Source organism: Capricornis sumatraensis, chromosome 4 (genome assembly GCF_032405125.1).
Source record: "Capricornis sumatraensis isolate serow.1 chromosome 4, serow.2, whole genome shotgun sequence".
NCBI lineage: Eukaryota > Metazoa > Chordata > Mammalia > Artiodactyla > Bovidae > Capricornis > Capricornis sumatraensis.
In genome coordinates, this window is record NC_091072.1 from 102,977,165 (window position 1) to 102,998,127 (window position 20,963).

General features: G+C 36.9%; 2 pseudogenes; one reads left to right on the plus strand and one right to left on the minus strand.

Moving 5' to 3' along the window:
• Positions 1-7,184: 7,184 nt before the first annotated feature.
• LOC138078376 (olfactory receptor 6C3-like) lies at positions 7,185-8,134 on the plus strand (annotated as a pseudogene).
• A 4,555-nt stretch (positions 8,135-12,689) lies between these two features.
• On the minus strand, positions 12,690-13,623 carry LOC138078942 (olfactory receptor 6C1-like; annotated as a pseudogene).
• Positions 13,624-20,963: the final 7,340 nt, after the last annotated feature.

Sequence of the window (20,963 nt, forward strand, 5' to 3'; positions counted from 1 at the left end):
TAGTGGAGGTGATGGAATTCCAGTTGAGCTGCTTCAAATCCTGAAAGATGATGCTGTGAAAGTGCTGCACTCAATATACCAGCACATTTGGAAAACTCAGCAGTGGCCACAGGACTGGAAAAGGTCAGTTTGCATTCCAATCCCAAAGAAAGGCAATGCCAAAGAATGCTCAAACTACCGCAGAATTGCACTCATCTCACATGCTAGTAAAATAATGCTCAAAATTCTCCAAGCCAGGCTTCAGCAAAATGTGAACCGTGAACTCCCTGATGTTCAAGCTGGTTTTCAGAAAGGCAGAGGAACCAGAGATCAAATTGCCAACATCCACTGGATCATGGAAAAAGCAAGAGAGTTCCTGAAAAACATCTATTTCTGCTTTATTGACTATGCCAAGCCTTTGACTGTGTGGATCACAATAAACTGGAAAATTCTGAGAGAGATGGGAATACCAGACCACCTAACCTGCCTCTTGAGAAATCTGTATGCAGGTCAGGAAGCAACAGTGAGAACTGGACATGGAACAACAGACTGGTTCCAAATAGGAAAAGGAGTACGTCAAGGCTGTATATTGTCACCCTGCTTATTTAAATTCTATGCAGAGTACTTCATGAGAAACGCTGGACTGGAAGAAACACAAGCTGGAATCAAGATTGCTGCAAGAAATAACAATAACCTCAGATATGTAGATGACACCACCCTTATGGCAGAAAGTGAAGAGGAGGTAAAAAGCCTCTTGATGAATGTGAAAGAGGAGAGCAAAAAAGTTGGCTTAAAGCTCAACATTCAGAAAACGAAGATCATGGCATCTGGTCCCATCACTTCATGGGAAATAGATGGCAAAACAGTGTCAGACTTTATTTTTGGGGGCTCCAAAATCACTGCAGATGGTGACTGCAGCCATGAAATTAAAAGACACTTACTCCTTCGAAGAAAAGCTATGACCAACCTAGATAGTATATTCAAAAGCAGAGACATTACTTTGCCGACTAAAGTCCGTCTAGTCAAGGCTATGGTTTTTCCTGTGGTCATGTATGGATGTGAGAGTTGGACTGTGAAGAAAGCTGAGCGCCGAAGAATTGATGCTTTTGAACTGTGGTGTTGGAGAAGACTCTTGAGAGTCCCTTGGACTGCAAGGAGATCCAAGCAGTCCATTCTGAAGGAGATCAACCCTGGGATTTCTTTGGAAGGTATGATGCTAAGGCTGAAACGCCAGTACTTTGGCCACCTCATGCGAAGAGTTGACTCACTGGAAAAGACTCTGATGCTGGGAGGGATTGGGGGCAAGAGGAGAAGGGTACGACAGAGAATGAGATGGCTGGATGGCATCACTGACTCGACGGACATGAGTCTGAGTAAACTCCAGGAAATGGTGATGGACAGGGAGGCCTGGTGTGCTGCGATTCATGGGGTCGCAAAGATTCGGACACGACTGAGGGACTGAACTGATCTGAACTGAACTGGGACAATATTTCTTAAAAAAATTAAAGACAGAAGAGGCAGAGCAAGAGCACACAAGAGAGACCTATGTTTTATGATTTCACCAGAAAACACTCTTTATTAGAATTTCAGGAAATATTGAATCATGTAAAGCACTGCTTTAATTTACTCTACAATGGCCATGTGCATAATATGTTCATCTCATTAGACTATTACATATACTCTCCTCTGCATATTGTGGCCTACCTAGTAGTTATGTGAAAACAGTACAACAAATAACATAATGTAATTATATTTTCTGAGAACTCAAAAAACTTTCTCATTACTCAGTTTAAATCTTCTGTTCCATATAATTTATCAATATGAATATACACATTTAGGAAAACTGTGAAATACTCCCCTTTTTGGACATATTTAGTTAACATATATGCTGTAATAATTCTTCAAGAAAGGTTAAAGAATGAATATTACCAGATACCTTATATGACTACATTTTTTGTAGCCAGTGTACATTTAAATAAATTATTGATGTTATGCTGGTCTTTTCAATAATCAATAGCTAAGAGTTCTTGTAACTTTCTCATATTTGTTGATATTTTGAGATACAATTCATTCAATAATCTGTTTAAATGACAAACATAATTAGTAGGGATAAAGAAGCTCACATTGGCAAAGTTAATTGAGGTTAAAAAAATTGTATTCACTGTATTTTAAGCACTAAAATTTGCATTCCTTTGGAAAATGTATTGAATAAAATTTATAAAATGTTCATATACGATTATGCTATTCTGACACTGAAATTTTATTCTATTTTTTTATATTTTCTGTGAAGTCAAAACTTGAAATAATAGTGAGGGATACTCATACTCATCCTATATTTTTAAAACTTTTACCCAGAAATAGTTCAGTTGTAATTCACTGAGCCAAATTCTTCCTGATATTCATGTCCTATTATTAGTTGAGAGACGCAAGTCCAAAATTTACTGAAAAACAAAACAACTTATTAAAAAATACTGAGGAGATTTCAAATTTGTAGGAAAGTTGCAGAATTACTATTTCTTCCCTCAAGCTGAAATATTTATGATTTCCTATCTTAACTGGAAGTATTTGAATATACTGAAGTTTAGACTTGATTGATGATTATGAGTTCTTGATCCATAAACTGTAGTCTGGGAATTAAAAGAACTGTAAATGAATTACAAAAGAGGAGTTTATGCTGATATTATCAGAAAATGTAGCTCTCCACATAACTGTACAAACTCCTTAGTGTTTAGTATAAATGTTTGCAATCTGTATGTAAACATTGATTATCAATATCAGAGGTAAACACAATTTTTCTGTAAAAGGGCAATATATCAATAATTTAGAATTTGCAGACCATAGTGTCCCTATTGAAACTATTCAACTCTCCATCTTTATAATACTAATGCTGCTATAAGCATTGTGTGACTGGAAGGGCTCAGGCATGTCCAATAAAAATTTTGTTTTTTCTTTGTAATACTATGTTACATTATCTCTTTTTTTAACTTTACAATATTTTATTGGTTTTTCCATACATTGATATGGATTCACCATGGGTGTACATGTGTTCCCCATCCTGAACCCCCTCCCTCACCTCCCTCTCCATACCATCCCTCTGGGTCATCCCAGTGCAACAGCCTCGAGCACCCTGTATCTTGCATTGAACCTGGATGGGTGATTCTTTTCACATATGATAATATACATGTTTCAAAGCCATTCTCCCAAACCATCCCACCTTCTCCTCTCTCAGAGCCCAAAAGACTGTTCTATACATCTGTGTCTCTTTTGCTGTCTCACATACAGGGTTATGGTTACCATCTTTCTAAATTCCATATATATGTGTTAGTATACTGTATTGGTGTTTTTCTTTCTGGTTTACTTCACTCTGTATAATAGGCTCCAGTTTCATCCACCTCATTAGAACTGATTCCAATGTATTCTTTTTAATGGCTGAGTAATATTCCATTGTGTATATGTACCACAACTTTCTTTAACAAAAATAAGAACTCAGCCAAATCCACCCCAATGACGTTTTTTAATATTAAAGTATCTCCCCATTTCCAAGATTTTTCAGTTTTCTCTTCTTTTACAAACTACTCACTAACATATGAAATACCATATATGTAGTTTACTAGTCAATTATATTCAGATTTATTGTCTATATTCTCTTACATCCCTCACCCCATGAAAGCAGGGATCTTTATCTACTTTGTAGATGAACTGATGCACTCCCAGCAGTGGTGTGCTGGAGCTTGCCTGGACCACATCCTGGGAGCCAACTGTTGCAAGTCTCTTCTCACCTCTGAGTTCAGTAAGCATACACTGATAGCTTGAAATCTGCCATGGTGAGAGACTTCACCTTCATTTGTGTATCCAACTAGTGATTCTTTTCATATTTTCTTTCTCAAATTCTTTAACAATAATATATGCTGCAATCAGTTGTTAAGGTTCCGTTGATTAACAGGGGTTGACTCTGCACATAAATTATTTATATATGTTTATTTATTTTAAAATATTTATTGAGTATCTACTGCATGGCTGACAGATGTTCTAAATGAGAAGGATTAACAACTTCTGGTAAATGTTTAACAATTGCCTCTCTGGAGTTGTACAAATACTAATCTATTTCTAGAGATTCTCTGTTTCTATGATGTAAACTCAAAATTCAAGGGATATAAGCACACTAACTCTCTTGAGGGTAAGTCCAGAATTTCTGGGAGAAAAAAGTAGATTCCTTAAACATAATCATACAAGAGTCAAATGTAAATTAAATTTTCATGCACTCAATATCACATGCTGTTTCTGAAGTTGCCTCATGTATCTCAGTCATTTTGCCCTTTTACATTTTTTATCCATATTTACAAAACTGATTCACCTGTATCTTTTAATGATGCCTCATTAGCCCTCTCTTTACTTAGATTCCCCTGGGCTAACAGGAGACAGATAAAATAAATCCAGTTCCATGTATATGACATACATAGAGAAGAACATTCCTATTTTCTGTTTTTCAAAGCAGAATTTGTAGAAAATGTTAAGCTCTGAAGCCTAAGAAATATATTATTTAGATTGTATAGATAGATTACCATAGAATTACAAATATTCACTTAAAATCTTTGCATTAATACAAAGAAAATGTCTTAGTAAGTAGTGTTTCATATTATATGAAAAGGAGCAAGTGAAAGAAGTACTTTATGATTCTACCCAGGTGTAATTAAGTTTATACATAGAGCTTGGGTAAGAGACAAAGAGCAACTATGCATTGCATTATAATGAAAATATTCCTCAAATGTTGCAACAGCAAGAATGAAGGATATTGTGGGTCAAATATTACAGTCTAACCATAATGAGACCTATAAACCTTGAGAGCTATGACAAAGTTAAATCACCATACTTGATTTGAGAGTACAAAAGAAACCAAATATTGCCAACTCAATTCACCAACTCAGAATTTATATAAGTACAGAAGTAATCAGACTTTAAAATTTGAGACTAAATCATCAAGAAGAACCAGGGAGTAAGTATCTTTGTTATTTTCCAGTATAATAATATGATTCCATCTCATTAAAATGTCTTATTTTTTTATTTTTATTTTTAATATAAATTTATTTATTCTAATTGGAGGTTAATTATTTTACAATATTGTATTGGTTTTGCCATACCTCAAAATAGTATTTGTTTATGGGTTTGTGAATTCAAAACCTTTTTATATTAAAATGTGTTTATTTACTAACAAGAAGACTATTCAGTTCCTAAAGAACCAGCACAGCAATAAGTCTAGGGCTTTTCATTAACTTTTCTTAAGTTAAATGGTTTTCGGTTACAGAAATAAAATGACGTTCCCTATGTAAAGGAATATCTGCTTCCCAGTAAAAGTTTTGACCATCTACTTGGACATCTGTTACTGCCGGGGTCCAGCCTCAGCAGAGTCCAGGGATATCCTCAGGATGGACGACGTCAGGGAATGAAGAAAGACAGAGATAGAGATAAGGAAAGAACGACACAGGGTGAACAAGCTTCAGTGACTGAGGCCCGTTTTACTTTATTTTCTTTGGGGCTTTTATACTCTGAGTTGTACATACAGCAAGGTGAAAAATGCAGTCAACTCAACATTCCATCAATAATAACTTTTATCGACATCAGGTTCCTTCTTGTAAGAGTCTTATATTTTGTACATCATCTTCTGTCCCAGAGGCCTGTTGATATTCCATGATCTCTTTTTGATAAATGTTGGTCAGCCAGAACAATAATTTTCCCTTAAAGTGTTTCTTCTTAAATTCTTAGCCTGTGTCACCCTTAAAGTACAGAGTCACATTTTTATGGAGCAAAGATTCAGCAGGTTACAGCAAAGAAAGAACTTATTAACTCAAAGTCTAATGTTGCTAATATTAAAGCTACTGCTCGTTATTTCTATATCTTAACTATATGCACTCCCAGGAACACAATGGATAAGGGATGCTAGAACTTGGCAGCAAGCATAGGCTCAATAGTGTTGCAAGAGTCGGGGTAAACCTGCCAGGTAAGCTAGAATGCTAACAGAGAGTTTGAAACACTTCTTTCATGCCCAGGAGATTTATCAACTAGAGCCCTAAGTTAACTCTTTCCAGAGAAAGGTGGTCGGGGAAGCCCCCTGCTAATGTCAGAAGAACTGGGGAAAGACATAAAATAATATGACAAACAGATTCTGGTTTGGGGGTAGATGCTCGAGCAGGTCCAGGGAGTCCGTCGAGTCCTGAGGCCTTGCTTATCAGGACTCTTCTGCATGACTTTGTCATGGGTCAGATGGCCCAGGGAGTCCCTCGAGTCCTGCATGACCTTGTCATGGGTGGGATCTCCCATGCTGGCTCCTGGCGTGTTACAGATATAAAATGACATTCCCTATGTAAAGGAATATCTGCTTCCCAGTAAAAGTTTTGACCATCTACTTGGACACTTTCTAAACAATATTGTAAAACAAAAGAAAACTGATGTGTTCATTGCATGAACTAAACTATTTCTAGGCAATATTTATTTTAGTAGCAGAAGTTACACCCTCTTGTCCTTCTGGCCTTTTATCAGAAAAAGAAAACAATGATGGGGGGAAAGGGTTGCATCAACCAAACCCACAAGAAAGGAGAGAATACCAAAAAAACATTCCCATGGATAAACACATATACTAAAGTGAGATATTTACTATGTAGACTAGTCATTTAAACATGTGAAAGTTTCCTAAACACAGTGGGCCTCAGTTTTTCAAAATATAAAAGTGGAAGAGGGCTACATAGGCTCTGTAAGCTTATAAACTCTGTATTTAGATTATCTACAAAGCATACTGGTTTTCATAATACTAAGGAAAGGAGAAGAATAAATTAAATATTATCATATTATTACCAAAGAAGCTAAATATTTTAAAGAATAATTTGAAGTCTTAATAAAGAAAACAGTGGAAGAAATGTCCCAGTTTCAATGTTAACGTGTAACTTTCATTTCATCCATGGCCTGTGAGAGTGTATTTTGAAGATGAGAGCTCAATATTTAACTTCAGATAATATTCATTACTTGAATGAAAGGTTGAATGGAAACTGGAGAAAGTTACTGTATGGGAACAGAGGTTTTAAATTTCAAACATTATCTTCATGATGGACGCTTTAAAACTTTTGTATTCTACCCTCAAATATCTTTTAACATTTTTTATATCCTATAGGAAGAGTATACATTTTCTGTTCTAATGAGAGAGAATAGAATCAGAAATGAAAAACCATACAAGACCCACAGAATTCATTCTTCTGGGGCTATCAGATGACCCAGAGCTTCAGATTGTGACTTTTCTCTTTTTAATCATCACATATATATAAAATGTCACTGGAAATTTGACCATCATCATTCTCACCTTGGTGGACTCCCATCTACAGACACCTATGTATTTTTTCCTCAGGAACTTCTCTATATTAGAAATCTCCTTTACAACTGTCTGTATTCCTAGATTTCTGGGCACAATTACCACCAGGGACAAAACAATTTCATACAATGATTGTACAGCTCAGCTGTTTTTCTTCATTTTCTTGGGTATCACTGAATTTTATCTTCTAACTGCCATGTCCTATGATCGCTATGTAGCTATCTGCAAACCCCTGCATTACACAATCATCATGAACAACAGAGTCTGTGTATTGCTTGTCTTTTGTGCTTGGCTGGCAGGGTTCTTAAACATCTTCCCACCTGTTATTCTTTTTCTCCAGTTAGATTACTGTGGTTCTAGTATCATAGATCACTTTGCTTGTGACTATTTCCCCCTCTTGCAACTATCCTGGTCAGACACGTGGCTCCTTGAAGTGATTGGTTTTTACTCTGCAATAGAGATTCTGCTTTTTACTTTGGCATTAATAATTGTATCTTACATGTTCATCATCAAAACCATTCTGAGACTGCCTTCTGCCAGTCAGAGAAAAAAGGCATTTTCTACATGCTCCTCTCACATGATTGTCATTTCCATCTCTTATGGAAGCTCTATATTCATGTATGCCAACCCATCAGCAAAAGAAAAGGCATCCTTGATGAAAGGAGTAGCAATTCTGAATATTCTGTTGCTCCTATGATGAACCCGTTTATATATACACTGAGGAATCAGCAAGTGAAGCAAGCCTTTAAGGATACCATCCAAAAGGTTATCTTTTTCTCAAGTAAATGCAAGTATCTGTAGCATTAAAAAATAAAGTTCTGGTCAATGATTTCTTCATTCATAGTCTCTCAAAACTATTTCACTATAGTTATATGATTCCTTCCTATTCTAAACTTCCCCGCACATTGAACCAAGTAAATTGGATTAAGCTGAATGTTGCCTCAGAATTTTCTGTAAATTGTTTTTTATTTGTATGTATTTGATGAAGTATAAAATGTTACAACATAAGCCATTTTGTTTAAGAAAAAGAATCTCAGGAATAATGTGGATTTCTGAAATTGTCACTCATACAAGATATGAACATTATTAGAAAATTTTGAATCTATTGGCATTTTCATGAAATCAAATAACCACATACACTAGCAGGTTGGAAATAAAATATAAATATTTACTTAAATATTTTTGAAAGATTATAAACATACATATTCAAAATCTTTATACTATTACTAGTAATTTTGATAATAATGATGAGAAGGACAAGAAAGAAGAGGGTAGAGATAATTATGTTTAGCAATTACTATATTCCAAACTTATTCTAGAGAATTATTTTCTAGAAGAAAGCAATTCTTCTTGTTGGCTCACTGAATCCTGCCAACAGCATTTTTAGGTACCTGTAATTGTTATTCTCTTGCAGAAATATTACCTTATCTTTTCCTCTGGAAATATCTGATAAGATTATCATCATTCATATGCATGTAAAAAATGTTGGAATTAAATTTTAAAATCTTACCTCTGTCAAGAATTTTCTCATTTTAGTCATAAACAGTTCAGTCACACAGTTGTGTCTTACTGTTTTCAACACCATGGACTACAGCACACCAGGCCTCCCTATCCATCACGAACTCCCGGAGTTTACTCAAACTCATGTCCTGTGAGTCGGTGATGCCACCCAACCATCTCATCCTCTGTCGTCCCCTTCTCCTCCCACCTTCCTTCTTTCCCAGCATCAGGGTTTCTTCAAATGAGTCAGTTCTTCACATTGGGTGGCCAAAGCATTGGAGTTTCAGCTTCAACATCAGTCCTTCCAATGATGATTCCAGAATGATTTCCTTTAGGATGGACTGTTTGGATCTCTTTGCAGTCCAAGGAACTCTCACGAGTCTTCTCCAACACAACAGTTCAAAAGCATCAATTATTCAGCACTCAGCTTTCTTTATAGTTCAACTCTCACATCCATACATGACTACTGGAAAAACAATAGCTTTAACTAGATGGACCTATTGGTCATACTACCTTATTTTAAATAAGAAATAATATATGGGTCACTATTTAGGAAAATTTTAAGACAGGAGGTCAGTGGGCAACCCATAGCCCATTGGGAAAATTTAGCCCACCACCTATTTTTGTTATAAGTTTTATTGAACACACCTGAGCCCTTTCATTTACATGTTGCTCATAGCTGCATCCAAAATAAAGACAGAAAAAACTGAGTAATTGCATCAGGGACACTATGCCTGCAAGTTCTAAATTATTAATATATTACCCTTTTACAGAAAAAATGTGTGTTGACCCCTGCTATTGATAGTCAAAATGATTATACTGATAGCAAACATTTAAACTAACCACTAAAGAGTTTGTATAGAATGATGTAGAGAGCTGCATTATCTGATAATATCAGCATAGACTCCTTCATATCTTTTGTAAAATTTTTACAGTTCTTTTAATTCCCAGAACTAACCTATCTACTGTTTATGGTATATTTTTATTGGGTGAATAAGAACTCACAATCCTCAATCAAGTCTAAACTTCAGTATTTTCACATGCTTCTAATCAAGCTTAGAAATTATAAATGTTTCAGCGTGAGGGAAGGAGAAAGTAATGGCATGACTTCCCTACAAAGTGGAAATCTCAGTATTTTTTTATAAGTTGTTTTTCTTCTGCTTCATCAAATGATGTGAAGGGTTAATAGGGTAACAGAGATGTGCCTGCAAACGGGTCTCTCTGCTCAGGCTGAGCGTCCTTGCATACGAGGTGTTCTGCCAAAGAGTCTGGACACAGCCTTGAGTTTAATGGTCCCTTGCAAACGAGGGAGCATTCCCTTCTTGAGATAAGAAGGAGATGAGGGCTTTGGGCAGACTCTTCAGTAGACAGAGATTTCACTCCCCTTTGCTATACGATAACATGTATGCACCTGCACTGTACTGAAAAGGCTTATTCTTACAGTCTGGAATTCTGCCTAAGGAGGGCTTTATAATAATAAACGGCAATTAGTTTGCCCAGTTGTTCCTCTGGCCAGAGTGGTGTCCTATCTTTCTTTTGTATGTCTTGTATGTTTTATGTCATTTCACTCGTAATCTCCAGAAATCTCCTACATGATGGATCTAAGACTCTCAATTGATATGCTACTGCTGCTGCTAAGTCGCTTCAGTCGTGTCTGACTCTGTGCGACTCCATAGACGGCAGCCCGTCAGGCTCTCCCTTCCCTGGGATTCTCCAGGCAATAACACTGGAGTGGGTTGCCGTTTCCTTCTCCAATGCATGAAAGTGAATTAGCTCAGTCATGACCAACTCCTAGCGACCCCGTGGACTGCAGCCTACCAGGCTCCTCCATCCATGGGATTTTCCACGCAAAAGTATGGAGTAGGTTACCAATGCCTTCTCCTCAATTGAGTATAGTATGTGAATATTAGGAAAAACGTGCCTGTGAGTTATGGTTACAGTCTTTGTATAATAATGGTTTTAAAATGAGGGATGAGTTTGAGTACCTTTCATCATTATATAAATTTTTGAATTCATGGAAAACTGAAAAGAAAAAACTGTTCAGGGCCAGAATTCCACGATCTTGCATGATTATTCATATAAATTCTAATCAGTACATTTTCTAATATGATAATGCTTAAAATAAGCGTTTTTAACAAAAAACCTCAAGTTTATATATGGTAAAACTTTGCTCTTGTTACCTTCTTTAATGCTATTGAGTAGGTATATCACTTAAAGAGGCAATTAAATGAATGTATGTACAAGCTATTACCTCAGAATAGTCACAAATATGAGAAAGTTATAACACCCCTTAGCTACTGATTATCAAAAGATCAGCTTAACATCAAGCTTTTATTTAAATGTAAAACTGACCACAGTAAATGCAGTCATCATTGGTATCCAGTAATATTTATTTTGTCAGCTACATATTGGCACTTGCCATGAGTGCTTGCCATCTGCCTCTATAAGGATTAAATCATGTGCTGTGCAGCTGTTGATGTTTGACACAGCCTGAAGGAGTTCAGTGTGGAGAGCAGGAGTGAGGCACTTTGTGTCTGGGAAAACTGGCAGGACAGGTAGTTAAATAGTCTCAGGAGCTGATGTTATGAGCCCAATTCTTAATTCTCCTCATATCAAGAAAAACACTAAAATTCTTCATGGTGATGATTGTTTCTCATAACTAGCAAAAGTTTCATGAGATGAGCAGAAACTTTCTACAAAAAAATGTGCTTGAATACATGTACTCCCCTTTTACCAAATCACATATATACTGTCCTTCCCCTATACCTCTTTAGATCTGTTTCTCACAGATATCTGAGGTCTGTCTCCCAGATTGCAATCCTCATATTGCCCCAAATAAAATTTAACTAGCAACTCTGACGTTGTGTATTTTTTTTAATTGATAATTTCTTCAGGCATTTTAAAAGAATTGTTATGATACATATATTACTTTTTGAGTTCCCCAAGAAGTGAAGTCTATTTCATTGTTTTCCTTAATAGCTTTCATAGTTTTTTTCATTATAGTAGTCTGAGTTGATAAATTATACAGGACAGAAAATGTTAAACTCAGTAATAAGAAAAGTTATTTGGTTTCTCAAGAAAATGTAATTACATTATTCTCTTAAGTTGTACTGTTTTTCATGTAGTTACTAAATTAGCCATAATATGGAAAGGAGAGTATATGCAATATTCTAATGAGACTCAGATTATGTTTATTGTCCTTGTGTGGTAATAAAAAATAAGATTAAACATGATACAATATTTACTCAATTACTGAAAAGAGTAATTCTGGAGAAATCACTAAATGCTATTCTGTCTTGCATTTTGAAATTTCACCAGAAGAAAAGTGCATGAGAGAAGGTTTGCAATCTGAATAGACAAAAATGTATATGTATATATATGTACATATATGAAGAGTTCCAGAGAAGGCAATGGCACCCCACTCCAGTACTCTTGCCTGGTAGGCTGCAGTCCGTGGGGTCGTGAAGAGTTGGACACGACTGAATGACTTCACTTTCACTTTTCACTTTCATGCATTGGAGAAGGAAATGGCAACCCACTCCAGTGTTCTTGCCTGGAGAATCCCAGGGACTGGGGAGCCTGGTGGGCTGCCATCTATGGGGTCGCACAGAGTCGGACACGACTGAAGCGACTTAGCAGCAGCAGTAGCATGAAGAGTTCGAATTTAAATGGCAAAAATAAAATACACATATGCAAATATCCTTAGTAAACTGCTTAGTAAACAATTAACATATAAATGATGAAAATGAATCTAGGGAGGCTGTGTGGATATTAATAAATTTTGAAAAAACTGGATTTTAATTTAATTGCTCTTCATTCATATGCCTCTAATTCATGAAACAGGACTTTTATATTTTCATTTCCTTGAGAAAAACATAGTCTTCCTTGCCATATACATGAAGGCTTTCTTGACTTGTTGATTCCTAAGAGTGTAGATAAAGGGATTCAGCATGGGTGCTACTGAGGTATTTAGCACAGCTACTCAAAGAGACCCTGTCTTTTGCAGATGGATTCACATACATGAAAATGCAGCTGCCATAAGAGATGGAGATGACAATCATGTGGGACGAACACGTGGAAAAGGCCTTTGTCCTCTGAGTGGTAGAAGGGATCCTCAAAATTGTTCTGATCACATATGCATAGGACAGAATTATTAATGCTAAAGTGAACAATAGAATAAACACAGCACAGGAAAACCCCAGTATCTCTAGGAATTTGGTGTCTGAACAAGAAAGGTATAATAAAGGGAAATAATCACAAGTGAAATGGTTGATAACATTGGGCTTACAGTAATCAAGCTGTATGAAGAACATGAGTAATGGGAATGTAATTAAGAATGAAGTCAGCCAAGAGGCCAAGACAAGCAGTGTGCAGACTATGTGATTCATGATGGTCATGTAATGCAGTTGTTTGCAGATGGCAATGTAGCGGTCATAGGACATGGCAACCAGAAGGTAAAACTCAGTGACTCCCAAGAAAATGATAAAAACAAATTACTGAGTCATACAATCATTAAAAGAGATGGTTTTATCTCCCGTAATAATGGTGGCCAAAAAGTTGGGAATAGTGACAGTTGTGAATGAAACTTCCAATATGGAGAAACTCCTGAGGAAGAAATACATGGGGGTCTGGAGGTGGATATCCACCAGGGTCAGTGTGATAATGGTCAAGTTCCCAGTGATGCTGAGCATGTAGGTGATGAGCAGAAAGACAAAGATCACAACCTGAAGTTGTGGGTCATCCAAGAGTCCCAGGAGGTTAAATTCTGTTATTTTTGTGTAGTTTCTCATTTTTCTTCTTCTTTTAAGTGACCTTTAGGAGAAAACACAAAGGGAAGACACAGAAAAGGGGATTATCCATGTATAAAACTGAGATTTGTCTCTGAAAGTAAACTTACTATGCCATGCTAACATAATTCAGGAGATTTTTAAAAACAAGTTAATAAAAATAGGTAACTTACTTTAAAGTAAGTTTTCTGTTTTTTTTAAATTTAATTTTATTTTATTTTACTTTACAATATTGTATTGGTTTTGCCATACATCAACATAGATCCGCCACGGGTGTACACATATTCCCAATCCTGAACACCCCTCCCAACACCCTCCCCATAGAGACAGCAAAAGAGACCCAGATGTATAGAACAGTGTAAAGTAAATTTTTAGCATATGCCAGTATGTGTGTTTCACATAGAATACTTCTTTATAAAATCCCTATTTTACTGGTTGAATTCAGAGTAGAAATAATTTTTAAAATCTTATCCAAATAATACCTTATCTAAATCATACCTTATCCATACCTGAATTGAAAAAGCAGGGATTATAACCAAGATCTTTCTAAAACCTAGGAAATACAGTAAAATCAGTGCTACCTGTTGACGTGTAAAATGCCCAACCCCCCACTCTTAGAGGATTCCCTCCTGTTGGGAAAGACTTTGTCTTTTTTCAAGCCCCATAAAATCATCCTATCCTAGTTTGTGTCAGCTGGTTCCTTGAACTGTTATTCTTTACTGTAATATAGAAAACCTAAATGTGTCAGGAAAAAGTCACCCAGTGGATATGTCTCCAAAATAAAAGTCATTGGAATGAAATCTTTAACAACGTCAGATTTCTAAGTTTCCACTCAGACTTAGATTAACCTCCCAACCTCATACTTCTCTTCTGAGGACCCAGATAATGGAATAAAGGAATCCAGATAATGGATTTGCTTCAGCAGTCTTCTCAGATATTAGACAGTGAAGAGAGGAGGCAGAGTGAACGTTTAGTAGATTGGATCTATGTTATGAGTTAAGGAAACCAAACTGTGTTGTTCTTTTGCGAAGCTGTGCCCGACTCACTGTGACCCCGTGGACTGCAGCATGCCAGGCTTCCCTGTCCCTCACCATCTCCCAGAGATTGCTCAAGTTCATGTCTATTGCATTGGTGATGCCATCCATGCCATCATGCCATGGTGATGCTATGCCTCTAATGTCCTCTTCTCCTTCTGCCCTCAATCTTTCCCAGCATCATAGTCCTTTCCAATGAGTCAGCTGTTGGCATCAACTGGCCAAATTATTGAAGCTTTCAGTAGATACCAGCAATGGAGCTGCTCTGCTACAACAGTCAGTTCAGTTAAGTTCAGACGCTCAGTCGTGTCCGAATCTTTGCGACCCCATGAATTGCAGCAAGCCAGGCCTCCCTGTCCATCACCACTCCTGGAGTTCACTCAAACTCACATCCATCGAGTTGGTGATGCCATCCATTCATCTCATCCTCTGTCATCCCCTTCTCCTCCTGCCCCATTCCCTCCCAGCATCAGACTCTTCTCCAATGAGTCAACTCTTCTCATGAGGTGGCCAAAGTACTGAAGTTTCAGCTTTAGTACCATTCCTTCCAAAGAACACCCAGGACTGATCATCTTTAGAATGGACTGGTTGGATCTCCTTGCAGTCCAAGGGACTCTCAAGAATCTTCTCCAACACCACAGTTCAAAAGCATCAATTCTTCTGTGTTCAGCTTTCTTCACAGTCCAACTCTCACATCCATATATGACTACTGGAAAAACCATAGCCTTGACTAGACAGACCTTAGTTGTTTCCTATGTAGCTCTGCTACATAGGAAATCCCAAACCAGAATTAAGTTGTCTATGAATGGTTTAGCACCAGGTTCCCTACAAACTGGGGTGCCATGATGGGTAAAGTGGTGACTACCTTTCTGGCTGCACCCAGTATCCCAGGAAGAAGGGCTGTTTGCACCTGACCCTGGTCCCAAAGCACAGGGTGGCGCTCCCTTAGGGACCCTGGTGTAGGCCTGCCAGCAGGGATGTTGGGGGACCAGCTATCCAAGGCCAATCAAGGCTCCTGGGATGCTGACGTGTCATTCTGCATGGGCAATATTCTGACTTAGAGGTGTTCAGTCATAATCCCACAGATGGTATCTTCACTCCATTGGCTCTTCAGCTAAGCTCTCAAACAAAGTGTATAAATATTGGAAAACAAACATTACCTTCTGGAGAATATTTTTTCTTCAAAATTTCTGCCACCAAAATGTTACTAGTATTCTCTCCATTTCTGTTTCTAGCCAAGTCCAACACTTTGCAGCCCCATTGACTGTAGCCCACCAGGCTCCTCTGCCCATATAATTTTCCAGGCAAGAATACTGGAGTGCGGGTGCCATCTTCTACTTCAGGGGATCTTCCCCATCCAGGTATTTAACCCAAGTCTCTTGCAAATCTTGCATTGGCAAACAGATTATTTACCAACTCAGCCACCTGGAAAGCATCTACATTAATATTCCCTTAATAGAATCTCTATTTTGTCACTGTGTTAGTATAAACATGAAATAGCAATGAAAACTTTTATTTTGTCATTTCAATTAACAGTAATAATAATGCATTTATGTTAAAAAAAGAAGCTGAGTTCCCTCAATAAATTCAGGCAACCCAGAAGTTGATACATATTCACAAATATAAAAGTCATTGTTCTCAGTTAACAAAAATCATCTATAATTAACAACTGTGTATAAGAGTCAGACATGACTGAGCAACTGAACTCAACTGAACTGATGATTCTGATCTATAAACCATTTCTGGAATGTGAGGTGTTAACCATTCCTGGGAAGTTTTTGGTAAAGTAATGAAGAATATATCCAAATTTATAAGACATCATTTCAGAGTTTTTTTTCCTTACAACTATTTCATGCTTTTTCCCCCTTTATTCCCATGGATCTTAGGATAACAAGTTACATATTCCTTTCTGTCCCTTTCTATTTAATGAATTCTCCTGTCTTGGATAAAGGCTTCCCAGGTGGCATTGGTGGTAAAGTACATGCCTGCCAATTCAGGAGACATAAGAGATGTGGGTTCCATCTCTAGGTTGGGAAGATCCCCTGGAGAAGGGCATGGCAACACACCCAGGTATTCAGCCCGGAGAATTCCCATGTAGAAAGGAACATGGCAGGCTACAGTCCATAGCGTCTCAAAGAGTCAATACAGGACTGAAGTGACTTAGCAGCAGTGTCTTGGATCTCATTGTCGAAACAGGCATGTGGCTCATTGAAAGTGAAAATTAACCTATATGATAAACAAATGCTGGCCATTGTGTTAAATAAGATAACCAGAAGTGATTTTCAGGAGGCATATGCTATTCCATAGTAAATTGTAAGCATGGCTTCTTTGAGAAAAGATCACTAGCGTTCCCCAAATTCATCAAGTTTAAAAACTGACAATATTTAAATGTCTATTAAGGATTGGGTTCCTTATTTTATATAAATTGTGAGACATGAGTGGGAAGCTCTCTAAATTCCACAATATAATTGGAAACAAATTAGCTTCTCACATTCTCTATGTGTACTGAATTTTCTCTGCATAACTTTAAGACTCCTAAGGAAATTGTAAGTAATTCTATGAACACGTATATCCTCAAGGCATCCCTTTGCATACTACACAGTATTCCACTTCCTTATCTTTTCCTTTCACTTGAGGATCTTTTTCTTGTTGTTAGGTTTATAAGCTAGAATAATTTGTCACAGAAGAGAACAGAATATTTATTAAATTTGATATCTTGGGTAATAGCTTGGTTTTATAACAAACTTAATCTTTTTCTAGAATGATTCATTCCACTCCTGATTGTGTTTGCTGACATCTAATACCATGGAAGAACATCAAGATGACTTTATGGGGAAAAAAAACCCTCCTAGGTCAATTTAGATTATTTTCAGATTATTACTTTTTGACTACCTTTGACTAGTCTTACAATTAGCTCATAATCCTGTTTCTCTCAGTCCTCTAATTTTTTCAGAAAAAAAAAAATCCTTGTTTCTTTCTTAACTGAAAAGGGAAATCAAATCAAAGCACCAATAAGTATGAATAGAAATAATGAAGGAAAAACTGTAAAGATCTAACTCACTCTCAAAATCTGTATATTTTCCTAGAAATGTTGCTTCTCTCCTAATTGTCTCAGTTTTAACTATTATCTATGTCTGAAGATAATTTTTAACCTAAAAAGGAAATAAATTCTTATAAAAATATGGATCAGGACTTAATTTTAGTTAATAATGTGTGAGACTATTAGGGTTTTGCACTCCAAGAGAAATTATTAAAACTACAACTCTGAGTTACAGGTTTCTTTTCCACTAACAACATGACTATAATATTTCATGGAATTATCATGAGGGCTAATTTACTTAAAAGCAAAGTGAAATTATACAAAAATTTTAAAGCATGTATTCCCAGAGTAAATACTATTTTTATTATTATTCCTAAAAATAAAATCAATTATTACCTTTGAGGAAGATGATCCCAATATAAAATATAATAACCTTTTTTGAGGAAACTCATTTGAGAGACAATGCTAAGATTCATGTAGTTATCTAACAGACTCATTACAATAGGTTTGTGTAATGTTTGAATAAGCTAACAATGAGAGGCTAAATATTAAAATCATATAACTAGTAAATGGTCAAATTGGTATTCTAAATTCTTTCTGCTTGAAATATATGTTATTTATCAAACATATATTCAATGAGGAGGACCAAACTCAAAGAGTAATTTTCTAACAATGAATAAATAATTAGTAAGACAAACAGAAAGTATTAATGTGCTCATTCTTCATAACCCTTGATATTTACAGAAAAGAAAGGCAACTCCAAATTATTCATCTCAGTGTAATGAAAAGTTAAGCTGCTGCTGCTGCTGCGGCTGCTAAGTCGCTTCAGTCGTGTCCGACTGTGTGACCCCATAGACGAGAGCCCACCAGACTCCCCCATCCCTGGGATTCTCCAGGCAAGAACGCTGGAGTGGGTTGCCATTTCCTTCTCCAATGCATAAACGTGAAAAGTGAAAGTGAAGGAAGTCGCTCAGTCGTGTCCGACTCTTCGCCACCCCATGGACTGCAGCCTAGCAGGCTCCTCCATCCATGGGATTTTCCAGGCAAGAGTACTGGAGTGGGGTGTCATTGCCATCTCCGAAAGTTAAGCTAAGAATGTATAAATCAATGCTAAGAAAAAGTTGTCATTGGCTTTTACTTTACAGTCTTACCTCTTTTTGTACAAATGCATCCCTTCAGGTGACTGAAACTATTTTAAAATCTTGGTAACCATTTCAATTTTAGGATAAGATATCGAGCATTTCTAAGAATACTCTATCTCAACACATTTGGAATTACCTTGTTTCTATAGATAAATTTCCTTGATACATTTTACATGGAAGCCATGGGAGCAAACACAGTGAAGGGAAGCAAGATATGGAGTTACTGCGGTCCTTTCTGGATGTGATTTCTATATGAATTTTAACCTGCATGAGGCAAATGTTGCTTTAGCCACCATATGGCCAAGGCTCATGGGAAATACTCCAGTGAATCAAATGTGACAACAGGGCCAAGAGGAAAATACACTAAGGATTATAAAGATGTTATCAACATATATACCACTACTGAAACAGAAAACTTGGCAGATAATATCCAAACAGATAGGAAAGCATATGGATTATTTTGCTTACTGTCTATGTGAAGATATCTAAATGTACAGGGTTTTGGAAGGGATTTCCTGAATATCCTAAATCACCATTTTTCTGAAGAATAGACCTTTTTCCCTTGCTGAATAAAATACTGTGATGAATGAATCTTATGAGTAAACGTTAAATTTTCCTTTCTTATCTGACAAAATGTGTCTATAAAGTTGCTCTCTGTGCTATTAAATATAAAAAGTATTTAAAATCAAATAGAGCACAATAAAAACAAGAATGAGACAAAATATCATACTCAGTGAATTACAATTAAATTTATGAGAAATTTTGGATTAAATACACTTTAAACTCTTCAAACTCTTCCAAAAAACTTTTCAGGTTATTTTTCCATAGTAATGGTACTAACTGTTGAGAAGGATCTACCAGAGGTCCTATTTTCATCTGATTGAAAACAGGTTGTCAGTGTTCCAGTAATTACTGAAATCATAAAATCTAGGAATTTTACAAGAATTTACAACTCATATTCCTTTTAAGCTAATTTTAGAAAGGACAGAAAAATAAACTTCATCTATTGACTCAATTGCTGTTATTCATTCAACAAACATGAGATTCTTCTATCTTTGGATACTATAGGAGCACTAGGGACACCACAGGATCAAAATAGACATGACCCAAACTTTAAGCAGCCTGCCAAGGAATCTCCAAACACAAATACAGAAGATACTGTCGTGGTCCATGCACAGGTTGGAAAAGAATTTCCAGACATATAGAATGAGAGGGAAATAAAGTTTATTAGAGTGGGAGATGCTGATAAGAAGAGCTACTACATTTGATCTTAGCCAAAAGCCTGAGAAGCAATATACTTAGGCACATGGGGAGAGGGGAGGAGAGGGTGAGATGTATGGAAAGAGTAACATGGAAACTTACATTACCATATGTAAAATATATAACCAAGGGGAATTTGCTGTATGGGTCAGGGGCTCTGCATCAACAAGGGTGTGATTGGGAGGGAGTTAGGAGGGAATTCAAAAGGGAGGGGATATATGTATACCTATGGCTGATTCATGCTGAGCTTTGACAGAAAATAGCAAAATTCTGTAAAGAAATTACCCTTCAATAAAAGAATAAATAAATTCAAAAAAGAAAAGAATGGGAGACACTGTTAGAACAGTGGGCCAGCTCAAGGGAGAACCGACATTGAATAGTCCTTGGTCCACTTTTATACCCAGGGTACGAGTACAAAAATGGGATAGGTGTCTTGTGGGTCATTTGCCGATTGGATGAGGCACGTATCCTGGGTAGGGAGGAGTAAGGCAAATACCTTCCTTATGTGGGGTAGGAGGGGAGACAGGTTATACTGCTCAGGAGGACCTGAAATCTGTTAATAGTTATGACATGGGGGCGGGAAGGACCATACGTGTCTGGTTTTTCCATTCCTGCATTCCAAGACCCTCCTTGGTTTTATCTGCTTTTTAGTCCTTGGGTCACCACATTCCTCCCTTCCTTTATTTTTAGGGCCAATTCTTTGGCCCTTGTTGATATCTGTTCATGTCTAACTATCTACTTATTTCCCTTCTTAGGCATTTGGGAACACAGTCTCAGGACAAGAGGAGTGATGACCACTCTGGCTTCTTCAGGCTCTACAGGGGTGTCATGGGGCTCTGGGTTCCTTTTGCCTGCTTCTTTGTCAGA